General features: G+C 43.7%; 1 long non-coding RNA gene across 1 annotated transcript; it reads left to right on the top strand.

Moving 5' to 3' along the window:
* Positions 1-3434: 3434 nt before the first annotated feature.
* On the top strand, positions 3435-8861 carry LOC132378150 (uncharacterized). The gene is made up of 3 exons (XR_009506901.1): positions 3435-3791; positions 3878-3962; positions 8786-8861. It is a non-coding gene; the product is annotated as an uncharacterized LOC132378150 (long non-coding RNA).
* Positions 8862-15083: the final 6222 nt, after the last annotated feature.

A 15083-nucleotide genomic window follows, 5' to 3' on the forward strand; every position in this document is an offset into this window, starting at 1 on the left:
TCTTGAAGTAAAGGAGCCATTAGGAAGTAGTGATCATAACATAAGTTTTTATCTACAATTTGAGAGGGATAAGGGCAGATCAGAGGTGTCAGTGTTGCAATTAAATAAAGGAGACTACGGAGCCATGAGGGAAGAGCTGGCCAAAGTTAAATGGGCGGATGCCCTGGCAGGAAAGACAGTGGATTAGCAGTGGCAGATATTCTTGGGGATAATACAAAAGATGCAAAAACAGTTCATTCCAATGAGAAGGAAGGATTCAAAGAGGGGGAAGGGGCCACAGTGGTTGACAAAGGAAGTCAGAGATTGTATAGCATTAAAGAAAAAGAAGTATGACATGGCTAAGATGAGTGGGAATACAGATGATTGGGAAAGTTTTAAGGAACAGCAGATCTTAACTAAAAAAGCAATACAGAGAGAAAAAATCAGGTATGAGCTCAGTCTAGCCAGGAATATAAAAGGGGATAGCAAAAGCTTTTTTAGCTATGTGAAGAGAAAGAAGATAGTTAAGAACAATGTTGGCCCCTTGAAGAATGAATTGGGAGAAATTGTTATGGGAAACAGGGAAATGGCAACAGAATTTAATGCGTACTTTAGATCTGTCTTCACCAGGGAGGACACAAGCAATCTCCCAGATGTATGGATGGGCCAGGGTCATAAGATATCAGAGGAATTGAAACAGATTGACATTAGGAAAGAAACTGTGATGAGTAGACTGATAGGACTGAAGACTAATAAATCCCCGGGTCCAGATGGTCTGCATCCGAGGGTTCTAAAAGAGGTGGCCCAGGAAATTGCAGATGCATTGGTAATCATTTTCCAATGTTCCTTAGATTCAGGATCAGTTCCTGAAGATTGGAGAGTGGCTAATGTTATCCCACTTTTCAAGAAGGGAGGGAAGGAGAAAACGGAGAATTATCGCCCTGTTAGCCTAACGTCAGTCGTGGGGAAGATGCTTGAGTCCATTATTAAGGATGAAATGGTGGCATATCTTGATGGCAGTAATAGGATTAGGCCGAGCCAGCATGGATTTACCAAGGGGAAATCATGCTTGACTAATCTGTTGGAGTTTTTTGAGGGTGTAACAAGGATGTTAGACGAGGGTAAGCCAGTGGATGTAGTGTACCTAGATTTTCAGAAGGCATTCGATAAGGTGCCACATAGGAGATTGGTGAGCAAAATCAGAGCTCATGGCATTGGGGGCAGGGTTTCAACATGGATAGAAAACTGGTTGGCAGATAGAAAGCAAAGGGTAGCAGTGAATGGGTGTTTCTTGGACTGACTGGAGATGACTAGTGGGGTACCACAGGGCTCTGTATTGGGACCACAGCTCTTTACGATTTATGTCAACGATTTAGATGAGGGCATTGAAAACTATATCAGCAAGTTTGCTGACGATACTAAACTGGGTGGCAGTGTGACATGCGAAGAGGACGTTAGGAGAATACAGGGAGACTTGGATAGGCTGGGTGAGTGGGCAGATACTTGGCAGATGTCATTCAATGTGAATAAATGTGAAGTTATCCACTTTGGAAGCACTTTGGAAACAAGAGGGCAGAATATTGTCTGAACGGTGTAGAGTTAGGTAAAGGAGAAATGCAAAGAGACCTAGGAGTCTTAGTTCATCAGTCAATGAAGGTGAATGAGCAAGTGCAACAGGCAGTGAAGAGGGCAAATGGAATGTTGGCCTTTATTACAAGGGGAATTGAGTACAAGAGCAAGGATGTCCTTTTGCATTTGTACAGGTCCCTGGTGAGACCACACCTGGAATACTGTGTACAGTTTTGGTCTCCAGGTTTAAGGAAGGACATTCTGGCAATTGAGGAAGTGCAGCGTAGATTCACTAGGTTGATTCCTGTCTTACGCAGAGAGATTGGAGAGATTGGGCTTGTACACACTGGAATTGAGGAGATTGAGAGGGGATCTGATTGAAATGTTTAAGATAATTAAAGGATTTGATAGGATTGAGGCAGGAAATATGTTCCAGATGTTGGGAGAGTCCAGTACCAGAGGGCATGGATTGAGAATAAGAGGTCAGTTATTTAAAACGGATTTGAGGAAAAACTTCTTCTCCCAGAGAGTTGTGGAGGTGTGGAATGCACTGTCTCGGAAGACGGTGGAGGCCAATTCTCTGGATGCTTTCAAGAAGGAGCTAGATAGATATCTGATGGATAGGGGAATCAAGGGATATGGGGACAAGGCAGGGACTGGGTATTGATAGTGAATGATCAGCCATGATCTCAGAATGGCGGTGCAGACTCGAGGGGCCGAATGGTCTACTTCTGCACCTATTGTCTATTGTCTATTGTCTAAAACCCATCCAGTTCCTTATACCATGTATGATGAAGTAGCCAGTGATCTTGGTCACATGGAGGCTGAAGGAATTCTATCCAAGGTCGAATGGAGCCCATGTGCAGTGCCAGTGGCTCAGTAGCCACGAAGGATGGGTCTATCAGGCTCTGTGGTGATTTTAAGGTCACCATCAACCTTCAACACCCTCTGCCCAGGATAGGGAACACCTTTGTAAACCTTCCTGGAAGTAAACACTACAGCAAAGTGGACTTAGTTGAGGCATACCTACAGATGGAGATGGATGAAGAATCCAAAATGTTTCTCACCATAGACACTCATAAAAGGCATTATCACTATAGTAGGATTATTTTTGGAGTGGCATCTGCACCTGGACTCTGGCAGAAAGCTATGGACCAAGTGCTCAGTTTTACCTGGATGACATCATTGTTACCTGTAAGGATGACAAAACATCTCCAAAATCATAAGGCAGTGTTAAAATAATTAGAAGATTATGGGTTCAGAACATCGCACAACAAGCGTGAATTCTTTAAACTAAGCATCACTAACCGTGGTCACACCATTGACACAAGACTTATAGAAGTATGCTGAGAAAATTCAAGCAGTGTTGGATTCTCCAAGACCAAAGGACAGTTCTGGTTCTCTTTAGGATTTTTTAGTTAACAGGTTCTTGCCAACACTGGCTGCTGTGCTCCATCCCTTGAACATATTACTACAGATCATTGCAATGGACAAAACAGCATGAGGTGGCTTTCCAAAAGGTAAAGAAAATATCAAGCACTGTACTCACGCATTATGTTCCACATCGTCCAGTGAAGCTTGCCTGTAAACCCCGCCTTATCGTATAAGTGCAGTCATGTTATGTTATGAATGATGGAAGTGAATGTCCCATAGTATTTGCATCATGTTCCTTTATTGCTACAGGGGAAAGAACTATGCACAGATTGACAGCAAGGACTTGAGTCTGGTTTAGTGTGTAAATCATTTCACCCAGTACCCATATGGGAGAGGGCATACCCTTGTTACTGATCATCAACTAGTATAGTAAATTTTCAATCAACAGAAGGTGTTCCACTGTCAGCAGCCCGAATGCAGAGGTGGGCTCAGTTTCTTGGAGGACACAATCACAAGATCGAATTCAAGAGGACAACTCATCGTGGAAATGCTGATGGGTGGATTGTTCTGTTTTCTCTTATAAAATGAAATACCTGAACAATTTACAAAAGAGGATGCTCCTCTTGACATATTCTGTCTAATGCAAATTGAAAGTCTCCCTATTATGGCAGAGATGATCCAAAGGGAAACAGACAAGGACCCTATTCTGTCTCAGGTCTCCATGGCCACTCAAAATGACTGGCACGTGCAGCAGAAATCCCAGCATTGGGACAAACTTGCCCTTGACAGAGGTTGCTTTATGTGAGGATTGACCATCGGAGCTGCATGCTGGAGTGTTGGAGGAGCTACATGCTGGTCACCTAGGTAAGGTAAGAATAAAAACGTTGGCTCAAAGCTTTGTCTGGTGGCCTGGGATTGATCAGCAGGTTGAGCAGTTTGCTGTGCACTGTTTCAGAACCACAACCACAAGACTCACCTGACAAGCAGAGTGACCTCGCTGGTTAGGAGACCCTACACAGCAATTACATCTTCAGGCCTGAGTGAGACAATCTAAAATTTACTATGCTTGGATGTCTATATATTAGTTGTATTATATAGTACACTATGTATACTGAACTGTGCAAAAGTCTTACAGCTAGAGTGCCTAAAACTTCTGCACAGTACAGTACTGTATTAATTTTATGTATTGCTCTGTACTGCTGCTGCTGCACCAAAAACAAATTCAGTGACACATGTGGGTGATGATAAACCTGATTCTGATACCTTGGCTTCTGTTGTGGGCTGAGAGTGGGAAGGGTGAAGGGAGAGGGGAGGGAGTGGAAAGAACCAAAGAGACATTCTGTAATGATCAATAGATCAGCTGTTTGGAATCAGATGACCTTGTCTGGTGTCTCATGGCTGGGTATGTCTGCACCCATGCTACCAACCCCTGTCCCTGGCTCTCCTTCTCTGCCACCTGCCCCACCTATCTGCCCCTCTGCCACCTACCGGCACCAATAGCATAAGTAGGAAAGGTGAGGAGGTCCTGAAGAGAGACTTCAGGGAGCAAGGCAGGAAGCTGTAAAGCAGGACCTCCAGGATATTAATCTCTGGATCGCTACCCATTCCACGGGCCAGTGAGGGTAAGAATAGGATACTTTCGCAGATGATTGTGTGGCTGAGCAACTGGTGCAGGGGGCAGAGATTGAGATTTCTGGATCACTGGGATCTCTTTTGGGGGAGGTATGACCTGTACAAAAGTGATGGGTTGCACTTGAACTCAAGGGGTATCAATATCCTTGCAGGGAGGTTTGATAGAGCTGTTTGGGAGCTAATTTGGTGTGTGTGGGGGGGGGGGGGGGAGGAAACTGGAGTAATAGAGCTGAGGGTGAAGTAGTTGGTTTATAAACAGAGGCAGTGTATATTGAGACTGTAGGCAAAGAGAGACTAATGATAGGGCAAAATTGTCAATAGGATGAGTTGCAGTGTAAAACGGGGACAAGATCAAAAAGGGTGATAAATACAGGACTGAAGGTGATATATTTGAATCCACGAGGTATACAAAATAAAATAGGCAAACTTATAGCACAGTTACAGATTAGCATATATGATGTGGGCATCACTGGGTTGTGGCTGAAAGATTACCGCTGGGAACTTAGAATACGTACACAATGCTGGAAGAACTCAGCAGGCCAGGCAGCATCCGTGAGAAAAGAGTAGCCAACGTTTCGGGCCGAGACCCTTCATCAGGAATGGGGGGGGGGGAAGAGAGGGCCGAAGCCCAGTAATAGAGATAGGGGAGGGAGTAGGGCCTAGAGGCGCCAGGTGGAAAACCAATCAGAGGAAAGATAAAGGGGGAGGAGGAGGGGATAAGCATGAAAGAACTGTAGAGATAAAGAAGCAGAAAGTTGAAAGGGGAGAGAGGCAGAGAGGGACCTGGGATAGCGGAAGGGGGAGGGGGAGGGAATTACCGGAAATTGGAGAATTCAATGTTCATACCACCAGGTTGGAGGCTACCCAGACGGTAGATGAGGTGTTGCTCCTCCAACCTGAGTTTGGCCTCATCATGGCAGTAGAGGAGGCCATGTATGGACATATCTAGATGGGAATGAGAGGCAGAGTTGAAGTGGGTGGCAACCGGGAGGTCCTGTCTATTGTGACGGACGGAGCGTAGGTGTTCGATGAAGCGGTCCCCCAATCTGCGTCGGGTCTCGCCACAGAGGAGGCTGCACCGGGAGCACCGGATGCAAAAGATGACTCCAGCCCACTCGCAGGTGAAGTGTTGCCTCACCTGGAAGGACTGTCTGGGGCCCGGAATGGTGGTAAGGGGGGAGGTGTGGGGATAGGTGTAGCATTTGCGCTTGCAGGGATAAGTGCCAGGTGGGAGTCCTGCGGGGAGGGATATGTGAACCAGGTAGTCGTGGAGGGAACGATCCCTGTGAAAAGCTGAGAGGGGTAGGGAGGGAACGAAGTGCTGGGTGGTGGGGTCCTGTTGACGGTGGCGGAAGTTGCGGAGGATAATGTGTTGGATCCGGAGGCTGGTGGGGTGGTAGGTGAGGACAAGGGGAACCCTGTCCCTGTTGTGGTGATGGGAGGATGGGTTAAAGGCTGAAGTGCAGGAAGTGGAGGAGATGCGGGTGAGGGCATCTTTGATGACGCCAGAAGAGAAACCACGATCCTGAAAGAAAGAGGACATTTGAGAAGTCCTGGAACGGGAAGCCTCATCCTGGGAACTTAATGTGAAGGATACAAGTTGTGTCTAAAGGACAGGCAGGTAGGCAGAGGAAGTGGGATGGCTCTGTTCGTATAAAAAAAATGAAATCAAATCATTAGTATCAAGTGAAGTAAGATCAGCAGATGTAGAATCCTTGTGGGGAGAGTTAAGAAGCTGCAAAGAGTAAAAAGACCCTGATGAGAATTGTATATAGACCCCCCCCCCCATACAGTAACAAAGATGTGGTTTCCAAATTGCAATGAGAGATAAAAAAATTGAAATGCTACTATAGTCATGTGGGATTTCAATATGCAGGTAGTTTGGGAAAATCAGATTGGTGCTGGATCCCAAGAGAGAATTTGTAGAATGTCTATCAGGTGACTTTTTAGAGCAGCTTTTTAGCCCACTAGGGGATCAGCTATTCTCAGTTGGCTATTGTATAAGAAACTGGAATTGATTAGAAAGCTTAATGTAAAGGAACCTTTAGGAGCCAGTGATCATAATTGAGAGAATTCACCCTGCAATTTGAGAAGGAGAAGCTAATGCTAGATGTATCAGTATTACAGTGGAGTAAAGGGAATTACAGAGGCATGAGAGAGGAGCTGCCAAAATTGATTGGAAGAGGACACTAGCAGGGATAACGGCACAGCTGCAATTTCTAGGAGCAATTTGAATTATGCAGGATAGATACATCCCAAAGAAGAGGAAGTATTCTAAGGGCAGGATGATGAAACTGTGGCTAACAAGAGAAGTCAAAACCAACATTAAAGCCAAAGAGCAGAAATTAGTGGGAAGTTGGAGTGGTAGGAAGCTTTTAAAAGCTAACAGAAGGCAATTAAAAAGGTCATAAAGAAGGAAAAGATGGAATATGAAGGTAAGCTAGCCAATAATATTAAAGAGGATACCAAAAGTTTCTTCAGATATATAAAGTGTAAAAGAGAGGTGAGAGTAAATATTGAACCTCTGGGAATGATGCTGGAGAGTCAGTAATGAGAGACCAGGAAATGGGCGGCAAACTGAATAAGTACTTTGCATCATTCTTCACTGAGGAAGACACTAGCAGTATGCTGGAGGTTCAAGAGTGTCAGGGGGCACAAGTGAGTGAAGTTGCCATTACTAGGGGGAAGGCGCTTGAGAAACTGAAAAGTCTGAAGTTAGATTAGTCACATGGACCAGATGTTCTACACCTCAGGGTTCTGAAAGAGGTAGCGAAGAGATTGTAGCAACATTAGCAATGATCTTTCAAGAATCAGTGGATTCTGGCATGGTTCTGGAGGACTGAAAATTGCAAATGTCACTCCATCCTTCAGGCAGAAGATGGCCAGTTACTCTGATCCCAGTAGTTGGGAAGATGTTGGAATCAATTTTAAGGTTGTGGTTTTGGGATACTTGGAAGCACATGATAAAATAAGCCAGGGTCAGCATGGTTTCTTTAAGGGAAAATCTTGTCTGACAAATCTGTTGGAATTCTTTGAAGAAATAATAAGCAGGATATACGAAGGAGAATCAATGAATGTTGTGTACTTGGATTTTCAGAAGGCCTTTGACAAGGTGCCAAACATGAGGTTACTTAATAGGTTAAGAGCCTATAGTATTACAAGAAGTATTCTAACATTGATAGAGCTGTGTCTAATTGGCAGGAGACAAAAAATGAGAATAAGGGAAGCTTCTTCTGGTTGGCTGTCGGTAGTGGTGTTCTACAAGGGCCTGTGTTGAGACCATTTCTTTTTACATTATATATCAATGATTTGGATGTGGCCAAGTTTGCAGATGATTCGAAGATAAGTGGAGGGGCAGGTAGTGTAGAGGAAGCATAGAAGTTACAGAAGGACCAAGACAAATTAGGAGAATGGGCAAAGAGGTGGCCGATGGAATACTGTGTCGGTAAATGTACAATCATGCACTTTGGTAGAAGAAATAAAAGGGTAGTCTGTTTTCTAAGTGGAAAGAAAATTCAAATATCTGAGGTGCAAAGGGCCTTAGGAGTCCTAGTGCAGGATTCACTTGCAGTTTGAGTCAGTGGTGAGGAAGGCAAATGCGATGTTAGCATTCATGTCGAGAGGATTAGAATGTAAGAGCAAGGATGTAATGTTAAGGCACTGGAGAGGCTTCATTTGGAGTATTGTGAGCAGTTTTTGGCCCATTTTCTAACAAGGGATGTGCTTACATTGGAGATGGTTTTAAGGAGGTTCACAAAAATTATATCTGGATTGAAAGGAATGTTTAATTGCTGTGGGCCTGTACTCACTGGAATTTGGAGGGATGAAGGAGGACCTCATTTGAAACCTATCGAATGCTGAAAGGCCTCGATAGAATAGATATGGAGAGGATGATTCCCATGGTGGAGGAGCCCATGACCACAGGACAGCCTCAGAACAGAGGGATGAGGAATTCCTTCAGCCAGACAGTGGTGAATCTGTGGAGTTTGTTGTCACAGATGGTTGTAAACGTCAAATCATTGGGTATATTTAAGGGAGAGGTTGATAGATTCTTGATTAGTCAGGGCATGAAGGAATAGAGGAGAAGGCAGGAGATTGGGACTGAAAGGGAAAATGGATCAGCCATGAAGAAATGAACGAGCAGACTTGATGGGCCAAATAGCCTAATTCTGTTCCTATATCTTATGGTTTTATGATCTTTGTTGTTTACGCAATTCATTCTGGGTTACAGGTAAAAGTACGTGAATAGCATACAGTATATCACCTCACCACGTGATATGTGAATGCCTCACTAAAAGTAAAAAACGGTAAGTACATTTTCTCCTGGGCTCCTGTCTTTTCTTTCAATTAGTTTCGTGTTTTAGAGTTAGAAAACATAACACGCTCCTCTCCAAGCTAAAGAAACCCCTGACTCTCCTCACCAATGAGTCTCTCCGTCCCAGGCAACATCCTGCCATGCTACTTGACTCTTTATTGCCAGCAGATCCTTGAAATAATATTTTAAAGAGGTTTTAGTAATGTGCACTCTCTTCAGACTGATCACCAAGCACATGACCATCCAACTGAAAGGTGGAGACTCATTGGCTCATACTCTGCTTCTAGAGCTCTTATTGTAATTGATATTCGATGCTTATCTATATTGTTTTTGTAAATAATTCTATTTGTATTTTTATCTCATTGTTAGATCAAAATTATGCTGTGCACAGTTTCTGAAGTGGCGGAGTGGAATTGCATACAACTGTGCATCAGTCTGTAATGCTGAGTGGCGACTTGGCCCTTAAACATTTGACGGTGAGCAGGAGTAAAGACTTAGGTATATGTCCCCACACTGGATTGGTGTACTTGGGCAATCGTGAGAATGCCGAGATTACTGTTCGGTCAGTTTCGAGTCAAAGAATTCACATGGAGTCTCAGAATGAGCTTTCTCCTTGTTACGAGGAGACTTCAACAGGGGAGTCGCATCCTAGTACAAATGTACATAGAGTGAAGTGAGCCGTGAATGTGAGCTGTGTGCAGTTGCTCTTTTACCGTATATGTATAATGGCAAGCATCTGTCCTGGAGTTTTATGAAGCCGTTGCTAGGTTAGTATCCAGGCATGAGATTACTATAGGTCATTGTAGCCTACAGTTTGTGGGACCGATTGACTGTATTACACATTCATTGTCTGATTCCAACCCTGTAGGACTCCTTTTATCTCTCTGCTACATGCTCACACCCCCACCTTCCCCCCATTTCTGCTGTGTTGCAGAACCAAGAATTCACTGTTCCCTGCTATGAATTTGCAGTCCCCCGCTACACAAGGTGATCTGATTAACATACAGCTTGAGGAATCAACCAGCATCTCGCAGCCCAGCATGATGCAGTAATGCTCTCCTCAAATTGGCTTATCTGATTAACTGGTTTCCGTTAAACCTGGCATCAGCTGTTACCATTTCTGGCCAGATTCAGAGATGGGATTTCATTCACCTAGATCTCAGCATTTCTTAAATAACTTCAATTGCTCTTCAACAGGTGGCGATGATTTTTCATGAGCCATTCCAGGCCTTGTGGGAATGTATAGCCATTGTTGAAAAGGGAGTGTTTGATGATTCTTGTTATCGAGTGATATTCTAGCTGGAGAGGGTGGCTATCTTCAAAGTCAAAGCAAATTTATTGTCAAAGTATCTCTGTATGTCAACATATGCTACTTAGAGATCCATTTTCCTACAGGTATTACAGGAAAAAGATGCAGTAAAATTTATGAAAAACTATATATAAACAAAGACTGATAAACAACCAATGTACAAAAGAAGGCAAATTGCACAAACATAAATAGATTAAAAAAACAAAAAAAGCAAATATTGATTACGAGTTGTAGAGTCCTTGAAAGTGAGTCCATAGATTATGAAATCAGTTCAGAGTTGATGTAAGTGAAATTCTCCATGTTGGTTAAGGAGCCTTATGGTTCCTAATCCTGTTTGTGTGGGATCTAAGGCTCCTGTATCATTTGCCTGATGGTAGTATTGAGAAGGGAGCATGGCCTGGATGGTGGGGGTCCTTGATGATGGATGCTGCTTTCTTCTGGCAGCAGTCCTTATAAGTCTGCTCACTGGTGGGGAGGGTTTAGCCTGTGAGGGACTGGGCTGTGTCCACCACCTTTTATAGGTTTCTCTGTTCCTTGGCATTGGTGTTTCCATACCAGGCCATGATGCGGCCAGCTAGGATACTCTCCATTGTGCATCCATTGAAGTTTGTCACATTTTTAGGTGACGTGTTGTAACTGCAATCTTCCAAGAAAGTAAAGACACTTGCTGTGAATTTTTTGCCAGCAGAGTCCCTGGACAGATCCTCTGATATGATGATGCCAAGGAATTTAAAGTTACTGACCCTCTCCACCTCCAATCCCCTAATAAAGACTGACTCATGGACCTGTGTCTTCTTCCTCCTGTAGGTGATAATCAGCTCTTTGGTTTTGTTGATGTTGAGTAAGAGGATGTTGTTATGACACCATTCAACCAGATTTTATCTTGGATAAAAACTGCCTGGCTTACATTTTGTTAGACGAGTTGCATCTTCTCCCTGTTGCGTTTTGAATCAGGTACTGGAAAAAAAAACACAAGAGATTCTGTAAATGCTGGCAATCCAGAATGCTGGAGAAGTCATGCTGGAGGAAGTCAGGTTAGGTAGCATCTATGGAGGGAAATAAACATTTATGGGTCAAGCCCCTCTATCAGGACATGCATTTGGCCCAAAATATCGACTGTTTCTTCCTCTCCATAGTTGCTGCCGGACCTGCTGAGTGCCTCCATCAATTTGTGTGTTACTCTGGATTTCCAGCATCTGCAGAATCTGTTGTGCTTGTTGCATGTTCCGATTAGATCTGTGTTGTTTCACACCTGGGTGGTCCTGCGTCACATTGTACTGTGGCTCATTCAGCTACGTAATTGCAATTTTATGGAATTACTTTCAGGAATTCGGAGTGGAGAAGGGGAAATATTAGGGAGTTTTGAAAGCGAAGATGTGAACTGTAAAATGGAGAATTTTAATGCTGAGAGTAATCGACAGCTGGGAGTCTTACACTGAGGGCAGTTAACAGTCAGGTATTCAGTGTACTGTGCTCCCAGATGCTGGATGCTTTCTGTGATGTCTGCCAGATGCTAATTCTCTCTGTGTACCATGGTGCCAGATGTTGATAGTGTGTTCTGCATTTCTCCGACCTAGGTGGTCCTATAGGCCTGTGCAGAAACCCAGCTGTCAGTCCGTCATGGGAATGGCTCCTCACTCCAGCAACAGCTCAGTTCCTACATTAAATTAAAATATTCTAATTATATACTTACTTAATGCCAGATGAGGTAGTGCATGAGAAGTGTCAGCTCAGATTCATGTGCCACATGGTCACTTGGCTGACATCTCTCCTCCCACTTCACCCTACCTCACCTCTCCAGGATGGATTGGACTCTTTTTTGAAGGTGAATACTGTCTCAGCACTGCGTTGCCCGAAGACACCCCAGTCCATGGCACATTGCCTGCTGTGGTTGGACAAGTAATGAGCTCTGATCTGATCTCTCTGCACAGTTGCACTTCCTTCAGTAAACTTGCATTGATTGGCAGCAGGAAGCCCCCAGCTCCTTGGCCCAAAGGCATTTGTAACATTACTCTCATTGCGCACCTGCGTGCGTGCGTGTGTGCGTGTGTGTGTGTCTGCTATACATGATTCTATATCTCCTCCACATGTGCAGAATTGGTCCATTCCTCTCACTGATGTGTCTCTCTTTTGTGTTCTGTCTCTTCTTTCTCTCCTCTCTTTCTCTATTCTCTCCTTTTTTGTGTTTCTCTTTTTGCTCCATCTGCTCCTTCATTTACTGTTTCTCCTTTACCCTCCGTTTTCCGCTGGTTTATTTTTATGTTTCTTGCTCTCCCTGTTTGTCTGTTCCTCCTTCTCTCTTTCTTTCTGTCCTCTCTTGCCTCTCATTCTCACACACTCTCTCTCACACTCTCTTTATCTCCATCTCTCTCTCATACACACTCTCTTTTATCTTTCTCACACTATCTATCTCTCTTATTTCCTTCTCTCTCCCTGATCTTTCCTTTTCCACTTTTAACTCTCTCTCTCTCTCTTTCTCTCTTGCTCACTCTGGACATGCACGACCCTGTGAAATTTCTGTCCCTTCACTCATATTGCACCTACATCCTCTTATGCCTTGTGGATCCACTCTTAATTTTAAATGATTTTTTGAAGTTATTCCATCTTATTTTGAAAACACTTGTCACCTAAGTAACAGTCCAATTGTGGACAGGTGGGTAGTTGCCTACTTCCCAGTCTATTGCAGAAGATCCCAATATATCCAGCATTCCATGAGTTTCAGGCCATTGCTTCTTTCTCCAGATATCCTTCCTGCCTGAGAAGCTGGTGGCTGTGGAAGCTCCCCTGTCAGCCACTAGGGTGTGCTCAAAGGCTCTGTCTCTCTCCTTGTACGTTTAGGAGAGTTCATCACCACCCCACTCCTTTCCTGCTGTTCTTTCACTCACCCTCTCTCTGTCACTTTATTCCTGCCTCTTCTTCTTTTTCTCCTAATCTGACCCTTGCACTCTTGTTCTGCTCAGCTCTCTTACTCTGTCTCTGCCTCACAAACAAACACACCTTGGCCTCTCTCAGTGTCTCTCACTCTTGATTTTTCTCTCTCATAAGTCACTCTTTCCTTGTCTCACCTTACCATTAATTACCTCTTGCCCTTTCATCCTATTTGTTTCTTGCCCTCTCATGCTTCCTCTGCCTCAACTTCCTACTGTTGTTGCTTTACCCTGCACTCATTTCTACCTCTCTATGTCCCTCTGTTTTATACTTTCTCTCTCTGGCTGCTCTCACCACCCCCATCTACCCCACCCCAACCACTTGCCCAGGTGTTCCACCTTCTGATTTAGGTTCAGATTAATTAATTAATTTATTAAGGTTTTGTTTCTGTAACACCAACCAAGTTAGTGAGCTGTTTGACTTTACATGCCTCAAAGCCTGTAGTCCCACTAACAAGGCACGAATTGGACACCTGTTGGTCATAGCTGAATCTGGTTACATTTGTAGTTGGTAGTGTGACACTTCACACTGACAGCCGTAAGATCGGTTTGATTCCCACCATGGAATGTAAGGATTTTGTATGTTCTCCCTGTGTGCTCGTTTCCTTCAGGTTTTTTGGTTTCTACCCACATTCCAAAGACATAAAGATTAGGGTTACTAAGTTGTGGGCATGCTGTGATGCCACTAGATGAGTGGCAACGTTTATGGGCTGTCCCCAGCACATTTAATCTCAAATATAGCTCATCTTTAATTTTCTTTAAACTTTTGTAGTTTTGTCTGAGTAGCTACAAATACTTTTAATTTATTTTGCCACGAGGTGCTGATGCCAAACTTGCTCAGTGCAATGGTTCACATAGACATTGATAGTTTTGTTGTCATTGTTAATGATTACTGTGCGGTAATCCGCATTTAACCCTTGTAGTATACTGTGGGAGTCGTTCCCTCTCCAGACCTGCCAGTTACAGAGAGGCTCTGAATTTTAACCCTGCCAGCACTGCTCTTTGAACCTGAGACCCGCTGTGGCTCTAATCCGAAACAGCAGCTGAGTGAAAAGGCTGAGCTGGTTGCGGTTAGAGATGTGACAGAATTTGGCTGTGACAGGTCAGTTGGTGGATCTGAAAATGGATGCTGATTGTCAGCGGAAGAGTAACTACTGAAAGATTAATCAAGCACTCCAACAATCAGTGCTGAAGGAATTGTGTGACAAGCCTTTAGTGATTGCTAGAAGCCTTTTGATTATACGTGGGTGTTATAGTTTGGGCTTTTGTCTACCTAATGGTACAATTTACATAATCTAAACTAATTCCGTAACAACCAAACATTTATGTTCTTCTAGAGATAGTATAAGTTGAACAATTCACCCTGTTTTATGGTAAATTGTTCCTTGTAAGATGAGCTTATCATTTTTCTGTTACGTTGTAGAATTAGCACTTGACTGGACAAATGCTTGCCATGTTATTTGATGGAATTTATTTAAATAGCAAAAATCATAATGGGAATACAGGAATGAAGCCTGGATGGTTGATAAATCTGATGAGGGTCTCAGCCCAAAACACTGGCTGCTTATTCCCCTTCAAAGATGCTGCCTAATCTGCTGAATTCCTCCAGTATTTTGTGTCTGTTACTCTGGATTTCCAGCATCTGATTTATTTCAATGCTGCATCATGTTTGGCATAGACATGATGGGCTGAAGGGCCTGTTGCTATCCTATACTGTCAATGTTCTTGTATCTTATAAAGTGACGGCTTGCATTTCCGATGGATATTTGCACTCAGTGGACTGTTGCTTTGTAATGTGACATCTTGGTAGCCAAGGATTGATATCCAGGGTTTTGAGCTGGGTGCCCCAGCTCCAGTTGGGTGTTGGTTGAGCACTGCATCAGGAGGACCGTAGATTCAGGTCTGGATCCAGATTTAGATTCATTTGCTTGTCATATGTACATTAAAGCATGCAATGAAATGTATCATTTTTGTTAAC

The sequence above is a fragment of the Hypanus sabinus genome, chromosome 19 (assembly GCF_030144855.1).
Source record: "Hypanus sabinus isolate sHypSab1 chromosome 19, sHypSab1.hap1, whole genome shotgun sequence".
In the NCBI taxonomy this organism is placed as follows: domain Eukaryota; kingdom Metazoa; phylum Chordata; class Chondrichthyes; order Myliobatiformes; family Dasyatidae; genus Hypanus; species Hypanus sabinus.